General features: G+C 38.5%; 1 protein-coding gene across 2 annotated transcripts in view; it reads left to right on the top strand.

Annotated features, from left to right (window-relative positions):
- Positions 1-23,435, top strand: part of CORIN (corin, serine peptidase) — a 240,980-nt gene that overhangs the window by 69,938 nt on the left and 147,607 nt on the right. The window lies entirely within an intron of this gene.

Here is a 23,435-nt window from a genome sequence, read left to right as displayed (position 1 = left end):
AACCACTGATGCCATTTATAATCCAAATTTGTATTTCCTTAGAAGTTAGCATGCATTCATTGTGTACTCAATTCAAGATACTGCCAAAGATTTTGGTAGCAGACCACCCCTTTTAGCACCTTATTGAATTTAATTATTCATTTTAAAACATCGAGAGAAGTGGATTAGAGATGTGCTACAATAACTTCAGAAGTTTGTTACTTTGAATATGTAATTTATCGTCGCTGTATGTGAACACACATCTTCCCCTTCCCAGAGTCATAGGGTTTAGAACTAAAAGGAATTTTAAGGATTATTTAGTCTAGTTTCTTATTTCATAGGTGAGGACACTGAGAACCAGAGAGAGGTGATCATTTGCTCTGGGTCACTCAGCCAGCAGAGATGTAAGCTGAATCCAGGTCTCTGACTCCAATGCTAGGGCTTTCCCCACTACACTACACTTGGATTTCATAATTTTTTCTTGAAAAGAGACCACATCTTATACTTTATATCATATTCTCTATACATAGTAGGTGCTAAATATTTAATTGAATTTTGATTTGTTCATTTTTATAGTGTTCTTTAATTGAAATACTGTCTTTAATCCCAAAGTATGTAAGTAGCTGTTGAAGACCATTTCACTATGTAAATATATTTGCCCATGGCACAGCTAGATGGTGCAGTGGATAGCACACCAGTGCAGGAGTCAGGAGGACCTGAGTTCAAATCTCACTTCAGACACTTGACACTCACAAGCTTGTGTGACCTTGGGCAAGTCACTTAACCCCAATTGTCTCATCTCCAGTTATCATGATGAATATCTGGTCACTGGATTCAGATGGCTGTGGAGAAGTGAGGCTGGTGACCTGCACAGCCCTCCCTCACTCAAAACAAAGTGAAGTGCAAGTCATGTCATTATTTCTCTGATGGCATGGTCTTCTTTGGCAATGAAGGATGAACACACACACACACACACACACACACACACACACACACACATTTGCCAGTAGCTCAGCACAATAAGCACCAGAGGCTAGAAAGGGAAAATCTCAGCCAGAGCCACTGGGAAACATCCCTGTCTTGTGAAGTGTGCTCTTAGGGATCGTTAGCATCTTCTTAAAACAGGCAGTAACAGTTTTAAAGGTCTTACCAAAACACCCCCACAGATCACGTTGCATAACACTTAATATATCTCTCTTGGAAGGATGAAGGGAGGGGCCTTGGGGATTCTGAAACAGCCCTTTACGTGACATCTGTTGTGCTTCTGGATTTTTATCCAGTTTCATCTTTAAAACTACTTGTAATGTTAATAGGACAAAAGTCTCTGTTTAACCTTGAATCTGTATCCCTTTATAGGATTATTATGTTACATTCTGTATCTGGTTTTTTTTTTATTTGTGTATTTTTTTCTTTATAGGTTTTATAGATATTTAAACATATTTCATTGCAGGAAAAGAGGGATATTTCAACTAGAAGATGTAGTGGGACTAGGGAAGGAGTAGGTTTATTCATTAGGTAATATGATGTAGACAATAAAATCCTTGTTACATTTTCATCAGGAGTAGTTAGAGGACCAGAGGAAGTAAATTAAGGCACTGAAGTATGCATCCTATTCTTTTCTCAGCACATTTTTGGAGAATTTTAAATCATCCAAAGCCCTCTTACCCTCATCCTTACTTCTTCCTTCACACCATCGCTTCTTTTTCTTTTTCTCAAATTTTTGGTGAGGAGCAGCAGCACTGGTGCATACATATTAGCACATGTGCATTAGCACCCCATAATTAAAGGTGCTGTGAGAGATACTACGCATATAATCTTATTTTTTTCAATGGGAAAGTTACTACAATTTTTACAATACAACAGAGGCCTAAGTATTTTTTTTTTGCACCTAGTTATATGTCTCAAATGTGTCATTTGTAGTGGATTTAAAGTGAGTTCCGAAAGAATATACAGATATGAAGGAGAAATAGTGCCTTTTCAGTTTTATTAATGTGACTTCTTGTCAAGCAATTCCCTTCTCCCTTCCCTTCTCCTCACCCTCTTCTTTCCTTTTCCTCCCTCCCTTTCCTTCTGCCTTCCCCTCTCTCTTCCCCTTCCTTCTTCCTCCTCCCCTCTCATCTTTCCCCTTTCTCTTTTATCTCTCTCCTCCTTTCTTGCTGTTGTTGCCTCAGTCTTTCTATCTCTCTCTGCCAGTCATATGTGGTGGGTTTGAGGACATTTGAAGCCAGGCACGATACTTCTTTCTTCCAATAAACCAAAGCTCATTCCTGAAGGTCTGGGTTCCCATGGGCTGCGTTTAATCTTGAAAGTTTTTCAGCAATACACTGATTTCTTCAGTCTCCTTTTCCTCCCCAAACATTGGAATTTAATGTATTTTCCACTTTCCCCTAGGTAGTATGCAGCTCTCCTGCAAACATAAAATTAAGAAGACATGAGATATAGAAAAGGTATATTAAATTGCTTGTGAAGGATAGAGTTAATGTCTTATCCCCTTTAGAAAGCACTAATTAATGGGCCCCCTTCAGGTGAGTACCATTTCTTTCCTCCTTCCCTTTAGAAGGTCATTCACGGTCCCTGAAAAAATGTTCACAAACTCAATATAGGACATCTCATGATCATGCTTTGGAGCTGAGGACATCAGTAAGGTATTTCTGTACTTGCTTGGTGGCTTCAGCTTGCACCTTCTCTATAGCCCTCACATGCCTCTCTGCATTGCATCTTGGAGCCCAGAATCCTGCAGCACTGTGCCATTTTGCATGGTCTTGCTACATTGTCATGAATCTCACAACTTCTGGCTTAGTACAAGATGTTTTCTTCTCTTGCCTGGCAGCCACTGCAAGACTCTACAATTGGATCATTTCCCTCAGCACTGCCATACATCAGAAGCCAGATCTGTCCTTTCCATGACTTTTCTGCCCTGGAGCCTCAACTTACCTTTGCTGTGTCTGCACAAAAGACTGTATGGCTCCTTTCATAGATCCCCTTTGGACCAGCATGGGTAGATTCCTCTCAGTGTGAGAAGAGGTCTCTGTCTCCAAATCTTAAAGCACATTATGCCCCTCAAGAGTGAAAGGTCTATGTGTCTGGAACATAATTTAATCCAAAATATGGTGCTATCTATTTAAGCAATTAAGAAGCATGTTGAGGATGCCTTGACTTGGTACATGAGATTCTTCTGCAGTTTAGAACTTTAGACTGCCCTTCATGGTCCTCCTGGCCGCCCATCATAAAAGGTCACTGCAATATCATCCTACTGAAATGAGTCGGTTAGGGTAATCTGAATACAAACTGTCATTACTATTAGTAGAGTACATTAAAATCAGTGAATATAATGATGACTAAAAGATATGATCTAGTATTTTCTATAGTAAGTTCATGTATAAGGAGAATGGAAAACTGAACTCCTGATTAGAGCAGACAGTCCAAGTAGAGGAAAAGCATGTGTAGTGTTAGTTCTATGGCTGCATACTGATAATAGTCTTGATAAAATAGCCTTGTAAACCCTGAGGACAGCCAAGAAATATCAGATACAAAAGCCAAAGACACTGATGTATTTGGCTTTGTGTAGGTTTTTGTTTGTTTTTTTGCATGAATCACTCAATTCACTTTTTCAAGGACTTGGTTCTTGTACAGTTTTGTTTAACTCATCAGTAGGAATCAGTTGTAACATAACGTGTTTTGGGAGGATATATTGTTTCATTCACTAGTGTCTGGAATGAAACTGATCATGAGTTTTCCAAACCTCTAAAGTATCTGTCAATTCACATTTGAATGCAAGCTATTCACCTTGCCTTAATTTTAAAATAACTTTTCTATAAAGACACTTGGTATCATTACCTAATGTTGGTATGTTTGAATTGTTAAGATGTTAAAGCATATGCTTAAGTCACATAAACCTTGTCTTTATAAACACATATCCTTCTGGACTGACACTTCTGAGTTTCTGTGAGTATATGAGGACATCTTATGAATATTTTCCATTTTTGTCCTTTACTTTTCTCTATGTAATCAGTTAATGCAAACTACATTTTTTTCATGAGTACCCTCTACCTCTGGGGCCCCTCTGATTGGAGACTGCAGCAGAAATCTTCTGTCAGAACCTACATTTAAGGAGGGCTTCCAAGCCAACCATGTTTTCATTTCTCACCTGGCTGCACTCCTGAACTTGTCTATCATGTCCCAGAAACCTCTTCATCTTGCAAGATTTTTTCCATCCTGGAATTCACAACTCCACAGTACCTTCTGCCCCTGGAGCTCCTCTGATTGGAGAGTGGAATTCCTTCTAGAAGCTCCATTTAAGGAGGCTGCTTAGGCCAGCCTTCTCTTTGTTTCCCACCTGGTTACGTTGCTTTGGCCTTCTCTTTCTTCTTTGGCCTTTCTTCTTCTCTCCTCCACCGTATCTTCGCCCACTTTTAAGTCTTATTTTGTGTGTTGTCTCCTCTGGTTAGATGGTGAGCACCTTCAGACCACGGAGTGCCTTTCTTTTGCATATTTGTATACTAGACTTGGCACAATGGCTGACCCATGGTAGAAACTTAATAAATAGTTATTGACCGATTGTACATGCTTTTCCCTCGGTCCCTGACAGTTACATTGTGCACATCTTGAATATATACTTGGCTATTTTTTCTTTTACTCTGTCATTCATTAAGCATCTATTAAGTGCCTAATATGTTCATGGTGCTATGTTAAGCACTGGGGAAATAAAGAAAGGCAAAAGACAGTCCCCAGCCTTAAGGAACTCACAGTCCAATGGGGAGACAACATGAAAACTATGTACAAACAATGGTATAGAGGATAAAGTGGAAATAATTGAGGAAAGAAACTAGAATTTCATTTTTAAAAGCTTTTTATTAAAAACTCAGCACAGTGACTACCACAGAGTAGACACTTAAAGGCTTATTGGTCAATTGATTGTCTCAGGCAAAGCGGTGTGGAAATTTAAGCGATGTGCACCAATTCATGACCTGCTTTCGGCCCATTCACAGAAAATAAGGCTGTCCATAAATTGATAAGCAAATCAGAAAGACAGTGTAACTTCTAGTGTGTCCACCAGGTGACACTGCACTCAAATCACTAAGTCAAGTGTCTTCATCAGCATGTCTTCAGCGTTGTCTGCATGGACCTTCCCAAATGCTGGACTATCTCCATTACCACCAGAGGATGACTGTGTACAAACTCTTAGCCTACGTTCAGTGACCTCGGACTGCCCTGACCTCCCAGGTCTCATGGTGTCTTAGTTACAGTACTGATTCAGGGGTAGGAAAAGAAAATGGAATAGCAAATATTCACATTCCTGAAATCTTGAATAGCTTACCTCCATTCGGTATCTGGGACATTTCCTTTCAATCTGGTGTACCCTCTATATTTATATTACAGAGGAGATCTGCACTGTGACCTTACACATTTTATGATACGAGGAAATGAATAAGACAATTATTATGAGCCATCTCTTTGAGTGTTCAGCCCCAATCTCTTCCTGCCAATCCTTCTAACTCACTTTAACTGCCCCGCTCTAGGAATGCTAGGAAAAGTCCCCCAAATTCCTCAATACGTTGAGGTCATGAAGATATTTTTTTAATGGAGGGATGGCAAAAGCTGTGATTTTAGGTAAGTCCAGTGAGAAGACTCCTTCTATTAATCCAGGCCAGTACCTGTGCTGCAATTTATGGTTTTACAGAGTTGCCTGGCACATTGAGAGGGTAAGGGACTCTTCCAGGGTCACACAGTGGGTATGTGTCAGGGATTCAAGTCCCCACGTTTTCCTAACCCTATGGAATGCTCTTTGTTTTTTTTTTTTTTGGTCTTACATTCAATTCATAGTTTCTTATAGGAATCAATAATAGTAACAATTCAAAAATATTTATTAAAATAATAGATTTGAAATGTATATAATTTTCTCCTCAGTATATTTTGCCTTCATGATTTTGTTTTGCTTATGCTATTAAAATTATTTTTCTATGAGCATAAATTCATGTATTTAATATTCAAATAGTTACCTTAACAACTCCTTGATTTTAGCTCTTCATTCTTTATTTCAAAATGTTCTGGTCAATATAATTTCTTCAAACTTCTCTCAAGACTTATAGCCTCAGGGATGGAGTCAAGATGGTGGAGCAACAGCACGGACTTGCTAGTGCTCTCCCCTCAAACCCAGTCAAATACCTGTAAAAAATGACTTTAAACAAATTTTGGAGATGCAGAACCCACAGAATGATGGAGTGAAGCAAATCTCCAGCCCAGGACAGCCTGGAAGGTCACTGGGAAGTGTCTATCCTGCCACACTGAGAGCAAAATGCAGTCCAGTGTGAGCCACACTGGCACACGTTGGTCCTGAGCAGGCCTTGGGGGGACTGAATCTCGGCTGCCTGTGGTAGTTTCCAGACTTCAAGACCCCAAAATGCTGAGGACAAATTGGAAGGTCAATGGGGAAAACCTGTTGGACCTGTGTGAGAGAGGAGAGTGGTTGACCCCTGCCCCAGGGCTGTGGAGGCCATGGAGGCACCTGAGGCAGTGGCAGCAGCAGTGACTGTTTCTGGACCTCTAGTCTCATGGATTGTGGGGGAATTGAGGGGCTGACAGTACATCCTCCCACACCCATGGGAAGAAGAGAACTACCTTGACAGAGCTCAAAAGTGAAGTAAATAGTTGGGAAAATGAGTAAAAACTGGAAAAAGAATCAGACTATAGAATGTTACTTTGGTGACAAGGAAGACCAAAGTATACAAAGAGAAGACAAGGAAATCAAAGCTCCTGCATCCAGAGCTTCCAAGAAAAATATTAATTAGTTGCAGGCCATGGAAGAGCTCAAAAAGGATTTTGAAAATCAAGTAAGAGAAGTCAAGGAAAGAGAAATGAGTGATGCAAGAAAATTTTGAAAAACAAGTCAACTGCTTGCTAAAGGAGAACCAAAAAAATGCTGAAGAAAATAACACTTTAAAAAAATAGACTAACCCAAATGGCAAAAGAGATCCAAAAAACCAATGAGGAGAAGAATGACCTAAAAAGCAGAATTTTCTAGATGAAAAAGGAGTTCCAAAAACTCACTGAAGAAAATATTCATTAAAGATTAGAATGGAGCGGATGGAAGCGAATAACTTAATGAAAAATCAAGAAATTATAAAACAAAACCAAAGGAATGAAAAAATAGCAGACAATGTGAAGTATCTCGTTGGAGAAACTGACCTGGAAAATAGATCCAGGAGAGACAATTTAAAAATTATTGGGCTACCTGAAAGCCATGATCAAAAAAAAAAAAAAGCCTAGACATCATCTTTCTGGAAATTATCAAGGAAAACTACCCTGATATTGTAGAACCAGAGGACAATATGGATATTGAAAGAATCTACTGATCACCTCCTAAAATAGAACTCAAAAGGAAAACTCCTAGGAATATTGTAGCCAAATTCCAGAGTTTCCAGGTGATGGAGAAAATATTTATTTTATTTTATTTTATTTTTATTTTTTTTATTTCACTTTTAACATTCATTTTCACAGAATTTTTGGGCTCCAAATTTTTCTCCCGCCTTATCCCCTCCCCCCACCCCAGAACACCGAGCATTCTAATTGCCCCCATCTCCACTCCGCTCTCTTCTCCATCATTCCTCTCTGCCCTTGTCTCCATCCTCTTCTCTGTCCTGTTGGGCCAAATAACTTTCTCTACCCCTTTACCTGTATTTCTTATTTCCTAGTGGCAAGAACAGTACTTGACAGTTATTCCTAAAACTTTGAGTTGCAACTTTTTTCCTCCCTCCCTCCCCTCCCCCTCCCTTTGGAAGGTAAGCAATTCAATATGGTCCAAACCTGTGTAGTTTTGCAAATGACTTCCATAATAGTCGTGTTATATAAGACTAACTATATTTCCCTCCTTCCTATCCTGGTTCCAATTACTTCTATTCTCTCTTTTGATCCTGTCGCTCCCCATGAGTGTCGACCTCAAATTGTACCCTCCTCCCCATGCCCTCCCTTCCATCGTCCCCCCCACTCTGTTTATCCCCTTGTCCCCCACCTTCCTGTATTGTAAGATACGTTTTCATACCAAAATGAGTGTGCATTTTATTCCTTCCTTTAGTGGAATGTGATGAGAATAAACTTCATGTTTTTCTCTCACCTCCCCTCTTTTTCCCCATACTAAAAAAAATCTTTTGCTTGCCTCTTTTATGAGAGATAATTTGCCCCATTCCATTTCTCCCTTTCTCCTCCCATATATTTCTCTCTCACTGCTTGATTTCATTTTTTTTTAAGATATGATCCCATCCTATTCAATTCACTCTGCGCACTCTGTCTCTATGAGTGTGTGCATGTGTGTGTGTGTAATCCCACCAAGTACCCAGATACTGAATAGTTTCGAGAGTTACTAATATTGTCTTTCTATGTAGGGATGTAAACAGTTCAACTTTTATAAGTCCCTTATGACTTCTCTTTGCTGTTTACCTTTTCATGCTTCTCTTCATTCTTGTGTTTGAAAGTCAAATTTTCTTTTCAGCTCTGGTCTTTTCATCAAGAATGCTTGAAAGTCCTCTATTTCATTGAAAGACCATTTCCCCCCCTGAAGTATTATACTCAGTTTTGCTGGGTAGGTGATTCTTGGTTTTAGTCCTAATTCCTTTGACTTCTGGAATATCCTATTCCATGCCCTTCGATCCCTTAATGTAGAAGCTGCTAGATCTTGTGTTATCCTGATTGTATTTCCACAGTACTTGAATTGTTTCTTTCTAGCTGCTTGCAATATTTTCTCCTTCACCTGGGAATTCTGAAATTTGGCCACAATATTCCTAGGAGTTTCTCTTTTTGGATCTTTTTGGATCTTTTTCAGGTGATGATTGGTGGATTCTTTCAATATTTATTTTGCCTGCTGGTTCTAGAATCTCAGGGCAGTTTTCCTTGATAATTTCATGAAAGATGATGTCTAGGCTCTTGTTTTGATCCTGGCTTTCAGGTAGCCCCATAATTTTTAAATTGTCTCTCCTGGATCTATTTTCCAGGTCAGTTGTTTTTCCAATGAGATATTTCAGATTATCTTCCATTTTTTCATTCTTTTGGTTTTGTTTTGTGATTTCTTGGTTTCTATGACTCATAAAGTCATTAGCCTCCATCTGTTCCATTCTAATTTTGAAAGAACTATTTTCTTCAGTGAGCTTTTGAATCTCTTTTTCCATTTGGCTAATTCTGCTTTTGAAAGCATTCTTCTCCTCATTGGCTTCTTGAACCTCCTTTGCCAATTGAGTTAGCCTATTTTTCAGGGTGTTATTTTCTTCCACACTTTTTTGGATCTCCTTTAGCAGGGTGCTGATTTGTTGTTCATACTTTGCTTGCAAGTCTTTTATTACTCTTCCCAGTTTTTCCTCCACCTCTCTATCATGATTTTGAAAATTGTTTGGGCTCTTTAAGACCTTTTCCCAGAACTGATCCCATTGAGTGGGCTGGGATGTAGAAGCACTGACTTCTGTGTCTTCCCCTGGTGGTGAGCACCGCTCTTCCTCATCAGAAGGGAGGGGAGGAGAAACCTGCTCACCAAGAAAGTAACCCTCAATAGTCTTGGTTTTTTTCCCTTTTCTGGGCATTTTCCCAGCCAGTGACTTGAGCTCTGAATATTCTCCTCACACCCACCTTGCCTCCGGATCCTCCCAGCCCGCGCTTGGGGTCTGAGAATCAAATGCTGCTTCCCAGCCTCAGTGCTTTGGGTGGGGGCAGGGCTGCTATTCAGTGTGAAATTAAGTTCAGGTGCTCAGGTGGGGGCAGGGCCACCTCACGGGCTCAGTTCCCTCAGGGGGTTTATGTGGAGACCTTCAACAATGGATCCAGGCTCCTGCCTGCTTGGGGAACCCCGGTTTGCTCCCGCCTCCGCTGTTGCCTTCCTAGGGGCCCTAAGTATAGGGGCACCCCACTCCCCTCTCGACCCACCAAAGAGACCTTCTCACTGACCCCCCCGTCACCTGTGGGTGGAGGGACCCACGTGGCTGCTGGAGATCCCATCCCTGAAGTCTCCTCGGATCTGTTCCTCTCGGTGCCGGCCGGTACAGGGCTGGGCTGGGCTCTGCGTCCGCAGCGTGACAGACCTTTTGCAAGAGGTTTGCTGGTCCCTCTGGAACAGAAATCTTATCTGCTCCACTATTATGTGGCTTCTCCTGCTCCCGAATTTATTGGCGGTTCTTTACTACCGATATTTCATGGGCTGTGGGTTCGGAGCTAGTGTATTTGTGTATTTCTACTCCGCCATCTTGGCTCCACCCCCTGATGGAGAAAATATTGGAAGTTGTCAGAGAGAAACAATTTGAGTATTGTGGAAATATAATCAGGATGACACAAGATCTAGCAGCTTCTATGTTAAGGGACCACAGGGCTTGGAATATGATATTGCAGAGGTCAAAGGAGCTAGGATTAAAACCAAGAACCACCTACCTAGCAAAACTGAGTATAATATTTCAGGTGAAAAATGGTCTTTCAATGAAATAGAGGACTTTCAAACATTCTTGTTGAAACGAATAGAAAATTTGACTTTCAAACACAAGAATCAAGAGAAGAATGAAAAGGTAAACAGGAAAGAGAAATCATAAGGGACTACTAAAATTGAACTGTTTGCATTCCTATACTGAAGGATTATGTTTGTAACTCTTGAGACTTTTCTCAGTATTAGAGTAGTTGGATGGATTATATACATACAGACAGAGGACACAGGGTGAGTTGAATAGGTAGGGATGATATCTAAAAAAATAAAATTAAGGGGTGAGAGAGGAATATATTGGGAAGAAAAAGGGAGAAATGGAATGGGGCAAATTATCTCACATAAAAGAGGCAAGAAAAAGATTTTTCAATGGAGGGGAAGAGGGGGAGGTGAGAAGGAAAGAGTGAAGCTTACTCTCATCACATTTGGCTTAAGGAGGGAATAACATGCACACTCAATTTGGTATGAAAATCTATCTTATACTACAGGAAAGTAGGGGAGAAGAGGATAAGTGGGGGCAGGGAGGGCAAATGGGAGGAGGGGGTAATTAGAAGTAAGCACTTTTGAGGAGGGATATGATTAAGAGTACAGAATAAATGGTGAGCAGGATAGTATGGAGGGAAATATAGTTAGTCTTTCACAATATCACTGTTATGGAAGTGTTTTGCCTAACTACATATGTATAACCTATATTGAATTGCTTTTCTTCTCAGTGGGGATGGCTGGGGAGGGAGGAAGGGAGAGAAATTGGAACTAAAGTTTTTAAAATGAATGTTAAAAATTGCTTTTACATGCAACTGGGAAATAAGATATACAGGCAGTGGGGTATAGAAATCTCTCTTGTCCTGTAAGAAAATAGAGGGGTAGAGATAAGAGAGGGGAGGGGTATGATAGAAGGGAGGGCAGATTGAGGGAAGTGGTAATCAGAATGCAAGCTGTCTTGAGCTGGGGCAGGGGAGAGATGGGAAGCAAATTTGGAACTGAAAATCTTGTGGAAATGCCTGTTGAAAACTAAAAATAAATTAAATTTAAAGAAGACGTATAACCTCTATCACTGTCCCATTTGAGGAAATCAAAGAGGGAGACACTGTTCTTTGTGGTTACCATGACCATCTCAAAGGAAGAGCCAACTAGCAGTGACTTCAAGGGCAAAGAAGGAGAAATTCAGGAATTTGGCAGTCTGTACACCCATGTATATTTCCCTGTTTTCCTTGGTGCCTTAGTGATCTATTCCCCCTTATGGCATCTGAGAAGTAAAGAAGCAAGCAACAAGCATTAACTAAAACCTTACCATGTGCCCAACATTGGGCTAATGGAAATGGAAGCAAAAAGATAAGTGATTTCCATACTCAAAGAGCTTACTTTCTACTGGGGGAAGAAAACATACAAAAAAGAGCTCAGAAGTGGAACTTATCTTGAAATGGACCTTCAAGAAGGAAATGACCAAACTGAGGAGGGGCCAAGAGGCAGAGAGATCTTCCATCTTGAGAAATCCCCAGGTCCTGAGTGAAGTTCCAGGGTGAGTCATAGTGGTGAAGTCTGAGAGGGTCAGAAGCACGAAATATTGTCTATTACATATAATTCCATTATGAAAAGTTTTAAACATTTTGTTCTTTATTTGCATATATTTTTAAAAAAATAGATTTCTTCCCCCACTATCTTTTATGTTTGGGTTGCCTAAATTTCTCCTTGTATGTTGCACATCTTTAAAAATATCTAAGTTGGTTGGTTACTCTGTGCAGCTGCATCTGATGTTTCTTCAGAAAACTCATATTTTTCCACCTAATTGGAATTATATAGCTTGGCATTTCACATTTTTTGAGGTATTAAATTTCAAATTATGGTTTAGTTAGATATTTGAAAAATGTATTCTTTAAGTCTTTTGAATTTTGTTAAGTTAAGCTATATTGCTTTTCAAACTTTAAGGAATTTAATATCCTTTAATTTTGTTCAGTTTATGAAATCTAGGTCAAGCCATGAAAAGCAAAGCAAGCATGTTTCCATACAGACTGACTTGACACTAGGACCTCACTCTTTTTCTTCCATCTGCAAGCCTCAGGATATGGTACCCCCTCTAGTTTCTAGAAGTCACAATTTCTACTTCCAAGAGTTTAGTATTCTCAATATATAACTTGGTGTGAAGAAAAAAAAATAAGCTTTTTCTTCTTCCTTGCCCTGTTCCTTGAAATAGCACACAAAACCTTTCCTTTGGTTAAGGTATTTTTTATTAGTTTTGTTTTGTTCAAGTACTTTTTAAGATTAAAAGTACTAAGCTTTGAAAGAGTAACACTGAGTCTTTTAAAAAGCAATAGCAAAACATGGCCAGAAGTTTGCGTGATTAAAAAACTCCTGCCTGGTCATACCTTCTCCATCCCACTGACGCTGAAGTCTGGCATTCATTACTGAGACCCCATTTTCTGTCTTCCACTGCCTTGTTCCTATTCTGTCCCTGGTGACATTTACCCACCTCTTCTGTGCTCTGCGGGATTCTTGTTTCATAGGTAATAAATATGCTTTCATCTTAAATCTTTCCCTTTCTTCTATTTTCTGGCCCTCACTGGGACCCACCTCCTTTCTGATATAACACTACCTTCTTGGCCACCATTTTGATCACTACTTGAGCTTTCCCTCATTATCCCCAACTCATTGGTTTTAGGTGGGGTTATTGGAAGATTTCTTGCTCCCCATTGTCACTTTTAGGCTCTCTCTCTACCACCACTACCAACGCCACTTAATAATTTCTCCTTCTTTGATGTTCACCAAATCCATATCTAACATCCGATCAAAACTCTGGTAGTTGTTGTCTACTAACCTCCAAGACATTTTCTTTCTTTCCTCAGTGAGTTGAGTGTTTTCAGTCTTTCCTACCTAACATGTCACATTTCGCTTCACACTAGAGCACTTTGACATACATATTTATGTTCCCTTAAACATTGTGAGTTCCCAGTTTCTCATCTTATCCATTTCCATGTCTTATTTTTCCACTCCATCACAGGTATACCTTCTTTTTGCTATTACCTACAAATGCATTGCTTCCATGTTTATGAACTTTGAAATTCCCTTATCTGATCACAGTTGGTCATTATTTTACCTCTCCCTTGCAACCTCAAGCCTTTTCCTTCATCCTCACCATGACTTCCCAACTCCATCCATTCCTCAGTTCTTTCCCATTCTGTCACTGTGGTATTGGCTACACTTCTACCTTTTCCATCTTGACCCCTTGCAACTAACTCATGCTGTGACTTGAATTTTTGTTAAAGGTGCTTAGGACAAAGGATGAGAACTACTATTGTTCAGTGTGTTATGCAAGTGGTCAAGGGATGACTCCTGCAGTGTAAGTTGCTTTCCAAAGACACTATTGTGGCTCCTCTACCCTGCTGGGCAATCTAGCCTGCAGCAGTGGGTCTGGGGGGTTCGGATTAAGGAGAGGGTATGGTAAATCATGAAAAATCTTGGGATAATTTCTGTCTGGCAGTTGTGGGCACCCAATTAATTTAAAATAATTATTAAAATAAAAATACAAGAACAATAAAGAGCGGATGGGACAAGCAATACACTTGAGACTAAACATAAAATATAGGGGGGAAGTCAGTGGAAGTGTTCTTGTTTTATGGAAATAGGGATTTCTTATGTGCACATTCCTTGAGTCTTTAATTGGATCTTAATGGACTCCTTAAATGTAGAATTCTGCTTCAAAACTTATCTGCTTTAATCATATTCCAAGATAATTATATTGAATGATTTTTGGAGGGATATCAGATAACTGAGGGACATAGCTTTGAGGAAGGTATGAAGGAATGAACAGGATACTAAAAAAGGAGATAAAAACAAGAACTATTGTATCCAACTGATGATTTATTTCCACAGGAATCATAAGGTTCAACTTCAATCGATTTGAAGATCTTTTACTAAATTGTTTCCTTTCTCTTCCTTTTTTCCTCTTTTCTACGAGACTAAGCCCTGACTTGTTTCACTTGCCTGCCTCTAATTCCTAGCAACATCTATAAATCCAAATTTAGTCCAGTCAGATCTTTTAATTTAAATCACCTGAATCAAGAGATTCACAATGTATAGTATCATCCAAGTAAATTATTCTTTTACCTTAAATCTGACTCTAACTTTTAGCACCATTCTGCAGTGTTTATTATGTGATAATTTATATGAGAACTTGAGCTACGTCCATAAGCAAGTTAAACATATATTAAGTTATTTAGACAAACTTCATCCCTGCCCTACAATTTAAGACATTTATGAAAGGAAAATGTAATTTAGGAAATGCAGGTGAATGAACAAGTATTCAGCAAAGGCGTTAAATATTTATGTTCCAAGTGTAAGGGAAGTGGTAAATGAAGAGAAGTTACTCCTGCTGGGAATTATTATAACTCTTCTAGTTATTTAGGAAAACACTCATGCAACAGGTAGAATTTCAGGAACTGATTGAAAGAAGAGAGATTTAAAGTCTGGTATAGTAAACCTGTTGCAGTCAACATGGTTCAAAAAGAGAATGATTAGATGAACAGGTCATTAAGTGAATATATTGGCATGGAAGATACAGAGGTAATTGGCAGGGTGGTAGGATGGGAGATGAAGTATTTTCCAAATAAATCCTTAAGAATGATTTTGAAGGAGGCAGTTGAGTGAGGTTCTTATTACTGATTGTTGGTCTAATTTGGAGCTACAATAAAGGTCACATGAAAAGAAGTGTCATGTTTGAAATAAGAAATGGAAAAAACAAATTGGACCATGAATCTGAAAATGTCTTTAAGTGAACACAGCAACAGAAATTGATAATATTGACAGGATTGAATGAATGAAGTCAAGAACTGATCAGAATAATCTGCAATAAAAAGCAAAGAGTTAAAATGAAGTCGTTAAGATAACAGTTGAAAAGGCTTAATGGGTCTCTCATAGTCTCTTAACTTTAGGGGTGAATCTAATCTTCTTAGTTAAAAGGGGTGAAAAGTATCATTTTTGCCACTGATCAAAATTTATTCCTTTTTTAATTCACTTTTAATTTCATATGCCACCTACGTATTTCCCTTGTCACATTCATGTCAAACAGTTTTTTGTTTATAATAGGATAATTCTGATATCTAATAGTATGAACTCTTACTTCACCCAAAGGAAAAAATGAATGGAGCAAGGATTAATCATCCTATGCTCAAGAGTAGCTCATATGGAAACTTTGGTACTATTTACATCAGTCAGGGAGTTGGATCTAAGACCAAGTAACTTTAGGTTGTGTAAGGCTTTTTTACCCCCCTAGGAAAACTTCCTAGGAGGAAGGATAGAAGGGACTTAATTTTATATTATTATGAAAATGATGGGAGTGTGGGAAGAAGTAGTGTAGTGAACTTCTCTCCAAAAGACTCCTCCAAATATATGGCAGACTGAATCCTGATGGAAAAATCCAGAGAAAGTCACAGAGAGTCATTTGTCAAGTACACTATAAGGAGACAGATCTTCGCCTGTCTTTGGACACTGGGGAAGGATCAGGCCAAGAGTATGTTACACCAAGCAATGCAGTGCCCTAGGAGAGGTTGTGCGCCATTGCAAGAAGAGGTCCCAGACCAGGGCTCCACCAGATCCATTCTTGGACACCATGATGGATGCCAACGGGCAGTTTTGTCACCTTCTACCTCGTTCTGAGTCACAGATCCAGGACAGAGTGAGAAGGGGACTGGAGAAGAGGACTTGCTCAGGGGGAATAGTGTCCCCTGTGTAGGGAGGCTTTGGGCTGTGTGTAGCAAAAGGAATAAGTTCTGAAGCAAGTAGTGCTGTGTGACCCCAAGCTCAGAGTGGGTCTGAGCATTTAGCTCAGGCTACAGGGGAAGAGTCAGAGCAGGAATTCCAAACCAAAGGGGAGTCCATAGTTGCTCAAGTGTAGACGTGAAGAATGGTGTTTTCTAGGTGTCCTATAGATGTTGAGCTCAGCAGCAGTCTCCTTTTGTTCAAACCCAACGTCATGTCAGGAACTTGCAGAGTTTGGGGTGGGGAGAGCAGCAATCAACCTTTGGCCTGTTGAGAACACTGAAAGCTTGCAGGGTCCTAGTCTGTTCCTATGATCCTGGAATGACACTACACTCAATACTACAAGAAAGAAATTTCACAGACTTTCACTTTACATATGAGGCAGAGCCCAGCTCTCATATGAAGTCCAAAGTCAGGAAGTAGGCTGGAAGAATGGACAGATAAAAAAGAGCCCCACTATAATGAGCTATTTTATGGTAGGTAGGATGTTCAAGATGCAAATGTAGAAGAGGAGAACAACTCCAAAACCTCACAAGCAATGTCTTAGAGTAAAACTCAAATTTGGTTTGATCTCAACTAGAATTCCTAGAAGAAATGAAATGAGTAAAAACAAAAGTTAAAAATATTTTTTATAAATGGAGTGAGAATACTTGAAAAAATTGGAAAAAGAAATGAGAGCTATGGAAGAAAGAATTGGAAATGAAATTAATAGCTTGGCAAAAGAAGTACAAAACACTATCCAAGTAACAAACTCCTTGAAAATTAGAATGGACCCAATAAAAACCAATCACGTCTTTGAGGTAGCAAAGAATATTAAAACAAAACCAAAAGACTGAAGAAAAGAATTAAATATAAGGTATCTCACAGCAAAAACGATTAAAAAAACAGATCAAGGGAAAAAAATTAAGAATCGTTGGACTGTCTGAATGCTATGACCAAAAAAACCCCACCTAGGTATCATATTTCTAAAAATCTTAAAAGAAAACTGCTAAGAATAGTTTCAGAAAAACCTTGAGAGGATTTATGAACTTTTGCAAAGTGAAATAGTAGAACAAGGAGAACAATGTATACCATAACAACAATATTGTGAAGATTAATAACTGTGAAAGACAGCTACTCTGATCAAGACAAGAATCTAAGATAATTCCAAAGGACCCGTGATGAAAAACTCTATCTACCTCTAGAAACAGAACTGATGAACTCTGAATGCAGACTGAAGCATGTTTAAAATTTTTTTTGGTTCTTTGTTTTCTTTTGCAATAGAACTAATATGGAAATACATTTTGCATGACTTCATAGGTATAATGAAAATTAAATTGTTTACCTTTTCAAGGAGGGGGAAGTGGAGATACAAGAGTAATTTAAGGGAAAGTTATAATTTAAGTACTATGGAACTACAGTCTGGACCTCAAATTAAAAAAAATGAACATTAAATTTTTTTACATGAAATTGGGAAATATTTAATGAAATAAATATATATTAAAAATTAAACTGCTCAGATCTTTTTGAACCAGAGAGAAAAGTATAAACAAAAAGAATCTACTACCACCTACTGAAAGAAACCCCAAAATGAAAACTCCCAGGAATATTATAGTCAAAATGCAGAGCTTTCAGGTAAAAGAAAAAAATAATGCTAGGAGCCAGAAAGAAATAATTTAAGTACTTAGGAACCAGAGTCTGTATCACACAGGATTTAGTAGCCACCATCCTAATGGAGTGAAGAACTTTTGAATATCATGGTCTAGAAGGCAAAGGAATATGGGCTTATAGCCAAGAATAACTTACCCAGCAAAACTGAATGTAATGCTCAGGGGAAAAAAGTGGATTCTTAGTGAAATAAAGGATTTCCAAAACATTCCTGATGAAAAGGTCAGAGCTACAGGGAAACTTCATAGGAGTGAAGAGAAACATAAAAAAATAAGCAAGGATAAAGAATTAAACAAGGATAAAGTTCTTATATTCAAGTATGAGGAGATGATAACATATTCCCTTTGAACCCTGTCATCATTAAGATTCATAGAATGAGTCCAATTCAACAAGGTCCAGGAATGATTTTCTTTTCTTTTTTGATAATCTTAAGAAAAGACAGAAAGAGAAAGGAAGAGGAATGCAATTGTGGGGAATGTAAAAGAAGGTTAGGGAAAATTATCTCATTATCAGGCTGCATAGTTATGCACGAAAATATAAGTTAGTAGGGAATGGGAGAAATTAACACTAGAAACTCACTCTCTTTGGAACTAATCAAAAGAAGTAAGAATACACACACAGAGGATTGGGCTGTTGTTTTGTTGATTCATTGTGACTCCATTTGGGATTTTCTTGGTAAAGATACTGGAGTGGTCTGCCATTTCCTTCTCCAGCTCATTTTATAAACGAGAAAACTAAGGCAAACAGGGTTAAGTGACTTTCCCAGTGTCATATAGCTAGTAAGTGTCTGGGACCAGATTTGACCTCAGGTTCTCTTAACTCCAGGGCCATCATTGTATTTTTTGTACCACTAACCTGCCCCTAGAGAGTTGGGTATAGGAAAACAATTCACTCAATGTGTAAATAGTACGGAAAGGGGAGAACAAGGGAGGAAGAATTGAAGGAAAAGTAGGTTAAGGGAGAGATTAGTCCTATGCAAAACAAATTATGAGAATGCACAAAATATTTATTGCTCTTTTTGAAGTAGCAAGGAATAGGAATCTGAGGGGGGGGTGCCTATAAATTGGGGAATGGATAAAAAAGTTACAGTACATAAGTGTGCTGAACTCTCATTAGCAAAATGACTAACCAGGATTCCCGAGAACTAATGATGAAATGTAGTATCATCCTCTTGATAGAGAGGTGAAGGACTAGATACAGAATGGGACAAATGTGTCTTTTAGACAATAGACAATGTGGTAATTTGCGTTTGTAATGGGTTTTGCTTTTCTTGTGTTATTACTTGTAGGTATGTGGGAGGGTGAGAAGGCAGATCTTGGATGATTAAGCCAAATAAAATATGAAAGAAATGATGGGCACTTCTTTTTATCTTTCTTACTCTAAGACAGAGAAATATTAGTAATTTCGATATGAGTTAAATCCTCCTCTGGCATCAACCAAATTATTAATTGGTCATATATTACGGTTTGAATGGACCTTAGCAGTCATCTAATCCAGAGCTGTCCAAAAAACCAGACTGCAGGCCGCATTTATAGGCAACACTCCCTGTTGCAGCCCAAATCTGATGAAAATATAATTGGGATACAGTCATCAAAACAAATAAAGCATAGATAATATTAACATGTGGTTTTTTTGCCAGCTGCTCACAGAATTCCTGCAGGGTTTAGTCATGCCCCTTTCCATTGTTTTTCACTGCTGATCTAGTTCAACCCCCTCATTTTATCGATAAGATACTGAAAATCAAAGAAGATAAGACATAGGCAATAAATGGCAGAAGCAGAATTTGAACCTAGGTCCTCTGAGTGCAAATCTAGTGTGTTTTTCATTCTATCACATGGCCTCAGAGATTAACTGAGCAGTTGATTTAATTTAATTGTTGTTTACAATAAGTTTTCTGTTTTTCTTTTATTTTCAGGTCAGCTTCTAGGTATTTTACTTTTCCTCTAATTAACATAGTTTTTATCTGAAAGGATATTATGTTAATCAGACCTTTTCTTATACAAACAATGTATCACACAGAGGTGTTGTTATTTGTACACATTTGCGTTTTCATTTCCCATCAAGTAGCATTGATCTATAACATATCAGCATTGGTCTCTAATGCTCTGACTTGAAAAGCTTGAGGATATAGAATGGAAGAAAAAGAAACTTTTCCCAATGTCTTTCATCTTGGCCAGGACAGTGAATAATAGATGTGGCACATTTCCAAAAGTACTCTGCCACTGCAACCCACAGAAGAAATGGTTTCACATGGAGCACAGCATGGAGTAAGCCTGTGAAAATCCATTGCTCCAGGAGTTAATGTGCAAAAAATCTAATGTTGCAGTTAGATTCAGAGAAAGATTGGCTCACTCCCAGAATAATAATGATATTTGCCACTCATGTGAACACAAGGATGATGAAGTCAAATATGTCTTACTAAATACACTGAAAGTTTTGAACTGGATAATTCCTGGAATTAAGAAAACTTCAGTGACCTTCTTTCTCATGTTTTTTATACTCAGTTACATTTGCTATGTTGCTGTGCTCCACTCGAGGACCTTCTTCTTAATTACCAATTGCAATGTTCATTCCAGCTTCGGTGACTTTACTCATGCATTTTCTTCACAAAGAATGTTCTCCCCACTTCCCTTCAAACACATTTCCTGCCTCAGTCTTTACCTAGAGTTACAGCTCCTCTAAGCTTTCCCAAATTACTCTCACCTGCATTACCATTTTTTCAAAATTCCTAAGACTTATTTAAACAAACATTTATTGAAAACATTTTAAATCTAGGGCACTGTGTAAGGCACTGGAAAAATGCTGATTGTAATATTTGTTTGTGCATCTAATCATTTATACTTGTTTTTGTTTTAACTAATTGTTGAGTGAATGTTCTGTTTCCTCAGGTAAATTTCTAGGACTATACCTGTAAAACCCTATAAGTTACTCTGGAATCACACACTGTGAGAGTTGGAAGGACCTCAGAGATCACTTAGTGTTCTCTCTCTCCTTCAGGAGGTTCGCCCTCTATAACCATTCCAGTATTTCAACATGAAATCGTGGTATTCCTCTGCTCAAAATTCTCCAGTGGTTCCTTTCAACTAGAATAAAATGCAAACTCCTCAGTCTGTTAAAGAAAACCCTCAACAATTTTGCTTCAACCCACCGTCCCAGTCATTCAGTCATGTCTGACTTCATGACCTCATGGATCATAGCAGACCAGGTCCTTTTATCCTTCATTATCTCTCAAGGTCTGTCCAAGATCATGTTTGTTGTTTCCATGACACTATCTATCCACCTCATCATCTGCCATTCCTTTTTCCTTTTCCCTTCATTCTTTCACAACATCAGAGTCTTTTCTAATGAATACTGTCTTCTCATTATGTGGCCAAAGTAGTTAAGCTTGAATTTTAATATTTGATTTTCCAGTGAGTAGTCTGAATTAATTTCTTTGAGTATTGACTGATTTGATCTCCTTGTTGTCCAAGGATTCTTAAAAGTCTTCTTTAGAAGCACAATTCAAAAACGTTGATTCCGTGGTGCTCAGCTTTCCTTATAATCCAGCTCTCGCAACCATATGTTACTACTGGAAAAGCCATTGCTTTACTATGCAGACTTCTGTCAGCAAGTGTAATGTCTCTGCTTTTAGTGTGCTGTCCAGATTTGCCATAGCTGTCCTTCCAAGGAATAAGTGTTTTTTTTAATTTCATGGACGCAGAGGCTATCTACAGTGATCCTTGAGCCCAAGAATATAAAATCTGACATTGCCTCTATTTCTTTCCCCTGTGTTTGTCAGGCAGTGAGGGGACTAATTGCCAAGATCTTAGTTTTTGTGATGTTAAACTTCAGTCTTGCTTTTATACTGTCCTCTTTCGCCCTCATCAAGAGACTTTTTAATTCCTCCTCGCTTGCTGCTATCAGACTGGCATCATCTGCAAATCGGAGATTATTGCTATTTCTCCCAGCAACCTTAATATTCTGACTTTTGATTCATTCAGCTTGGCATTTTGTATGATATACTCTCATATAAGCTAAATAAATGAAGTAATATATAGCCTTGTCATACTCCTTTTCCCATTTTAAACCAATCGGTTGGTCCATGTTTGGTTCTAACTATGGCTTCTTGACCCGCATACAGGTTTCTCAGGAGACAGATAAGATGATCTGGTATTTTTATTTCTTTGAGGGCTTCTCATATTTTATTGTGATCCACAATGTCAAAGGCTTTAGTGTAGTTAGTGAAACAGAAGTAGATGTTTCTCTGGAACTTCCTTACTTTCTCCATATGAGATGTTGCAATTTGGTTTCTAGTTCCTCAGCCTCTTCAAAAACCAGCTTGTTCTTCTGGTAATTCTTGGTTCACATATTGCCGAAGTCTGTATTGCAGAATCTTATTATAACCTTTTTGCCACATGAAATGTGAGCAATTGTTCAGTAATTTGAACTTTCCTTGGCATTGTCCTTTAGGATTGAGATGTAAGCTGATCATTTTTAATTCAGTGGCTACTTTTGAGTTTTCCAAATTTTCTGGCATATTGAGTACAGCAGTTTAACAGCATTATCTTTTAGGATTTTAAATAACTCAGCTGGAATTCTATCACTTTTACTAGCAACACCTTTCCAGATTTATTTCATATTACTTTTCTTATCGCAAACTGTGTTCTATCCAAACTAGCCTACTAACTGTTCCATACAGTCAGCACAATGACTGTCTATATACTTCTGCACAGGGTATCTTCCAAGTTGGCTTAAAATATACCCTCTCTTCACTTTTCTATCTTGTCCTTTTTGTTGACCTAGGTCTGGCATCTGGCTGAATTCATTTGAATTCTCTGATGCTCTATTTGAAGCTAGCATTCAATTTCTTCCTCATCTAAATCAACCTTCTAAGCTAGTATCTAGTACCTAGCTTTCTCAGTCATGATGATTGAGAAAAGATCATTGGTTTGGAGAGTAGTTTTAGTAAGGTCACATAGACAAAAGTCAGATTACAAGGGTAGGAACTGGATGGTACCTACATGGAATATAATGGGATTAAGGGGGAGGGTTTTGTAGGCTCAAGAAGAATTGAGCATGTCTATAGTCACATAGAAAGGAGTCAATGGAAAGGTCTTGGATGAGGCAGAAGGGAGTGGAGCCAAGGGTAAAAGGAGATGGGCAATGGTGAAGAAGTTGAACTGCCTCTACTCTGAGATGGGAGGAAAGGAGAATAGTGTGGGTGGTAATGCTAAATTTCAAGGAGTACAGAGAGAGGGTTATGGAAGTTCCTGTTGGATGGCTTTAATCACTGTAGGTTCTTAATAAATGGTGTATGAATTTAACCAATAGATGATGTCATGTATTGGGATCTAAGTTGAGTTTGAATCTCACCATTGCTGCTTCGTTTCTTTAGAATCTTAAACAAGTCATTTACCTCTTTCAATTTTCTTGAAAATAAGAAGATTGTGCTAGATGATATCAAACTCCCTATCTAGCTCTAAGTCCTGTAATAACAATAATAATAGCAGTCATAATTTCAAGTCCATACGGAATGCAATTCTCTGAAAATACAGAGGCCTAGAAAAAGAAATTAGAACCATGTGGGAACAAGATGAGGTGTATATATCCCTCTTATTCTATCTACTACTGGAGT

This window comes from Notamacropus eugenii, chromosome 6 (genome assembly GCF_028372415.1).
Source record: "Notamacropus eugenii isolate mMacEug1 chromosome 6, mMacEug1.pri_v2, whole genome shotgun sequence".
Lineage (NCBI taxonomy): Eukaryota > Metazoa > Chordata > Mammalia > Diprotodontia > Macropodidae > Notamacropus > Notamacropus eugenii.
The sequence above is the reverse complement of the archived record's forward strand: the minus strand, read 5'-3'. Positions and strand labels throughout refer to the sequence as shown.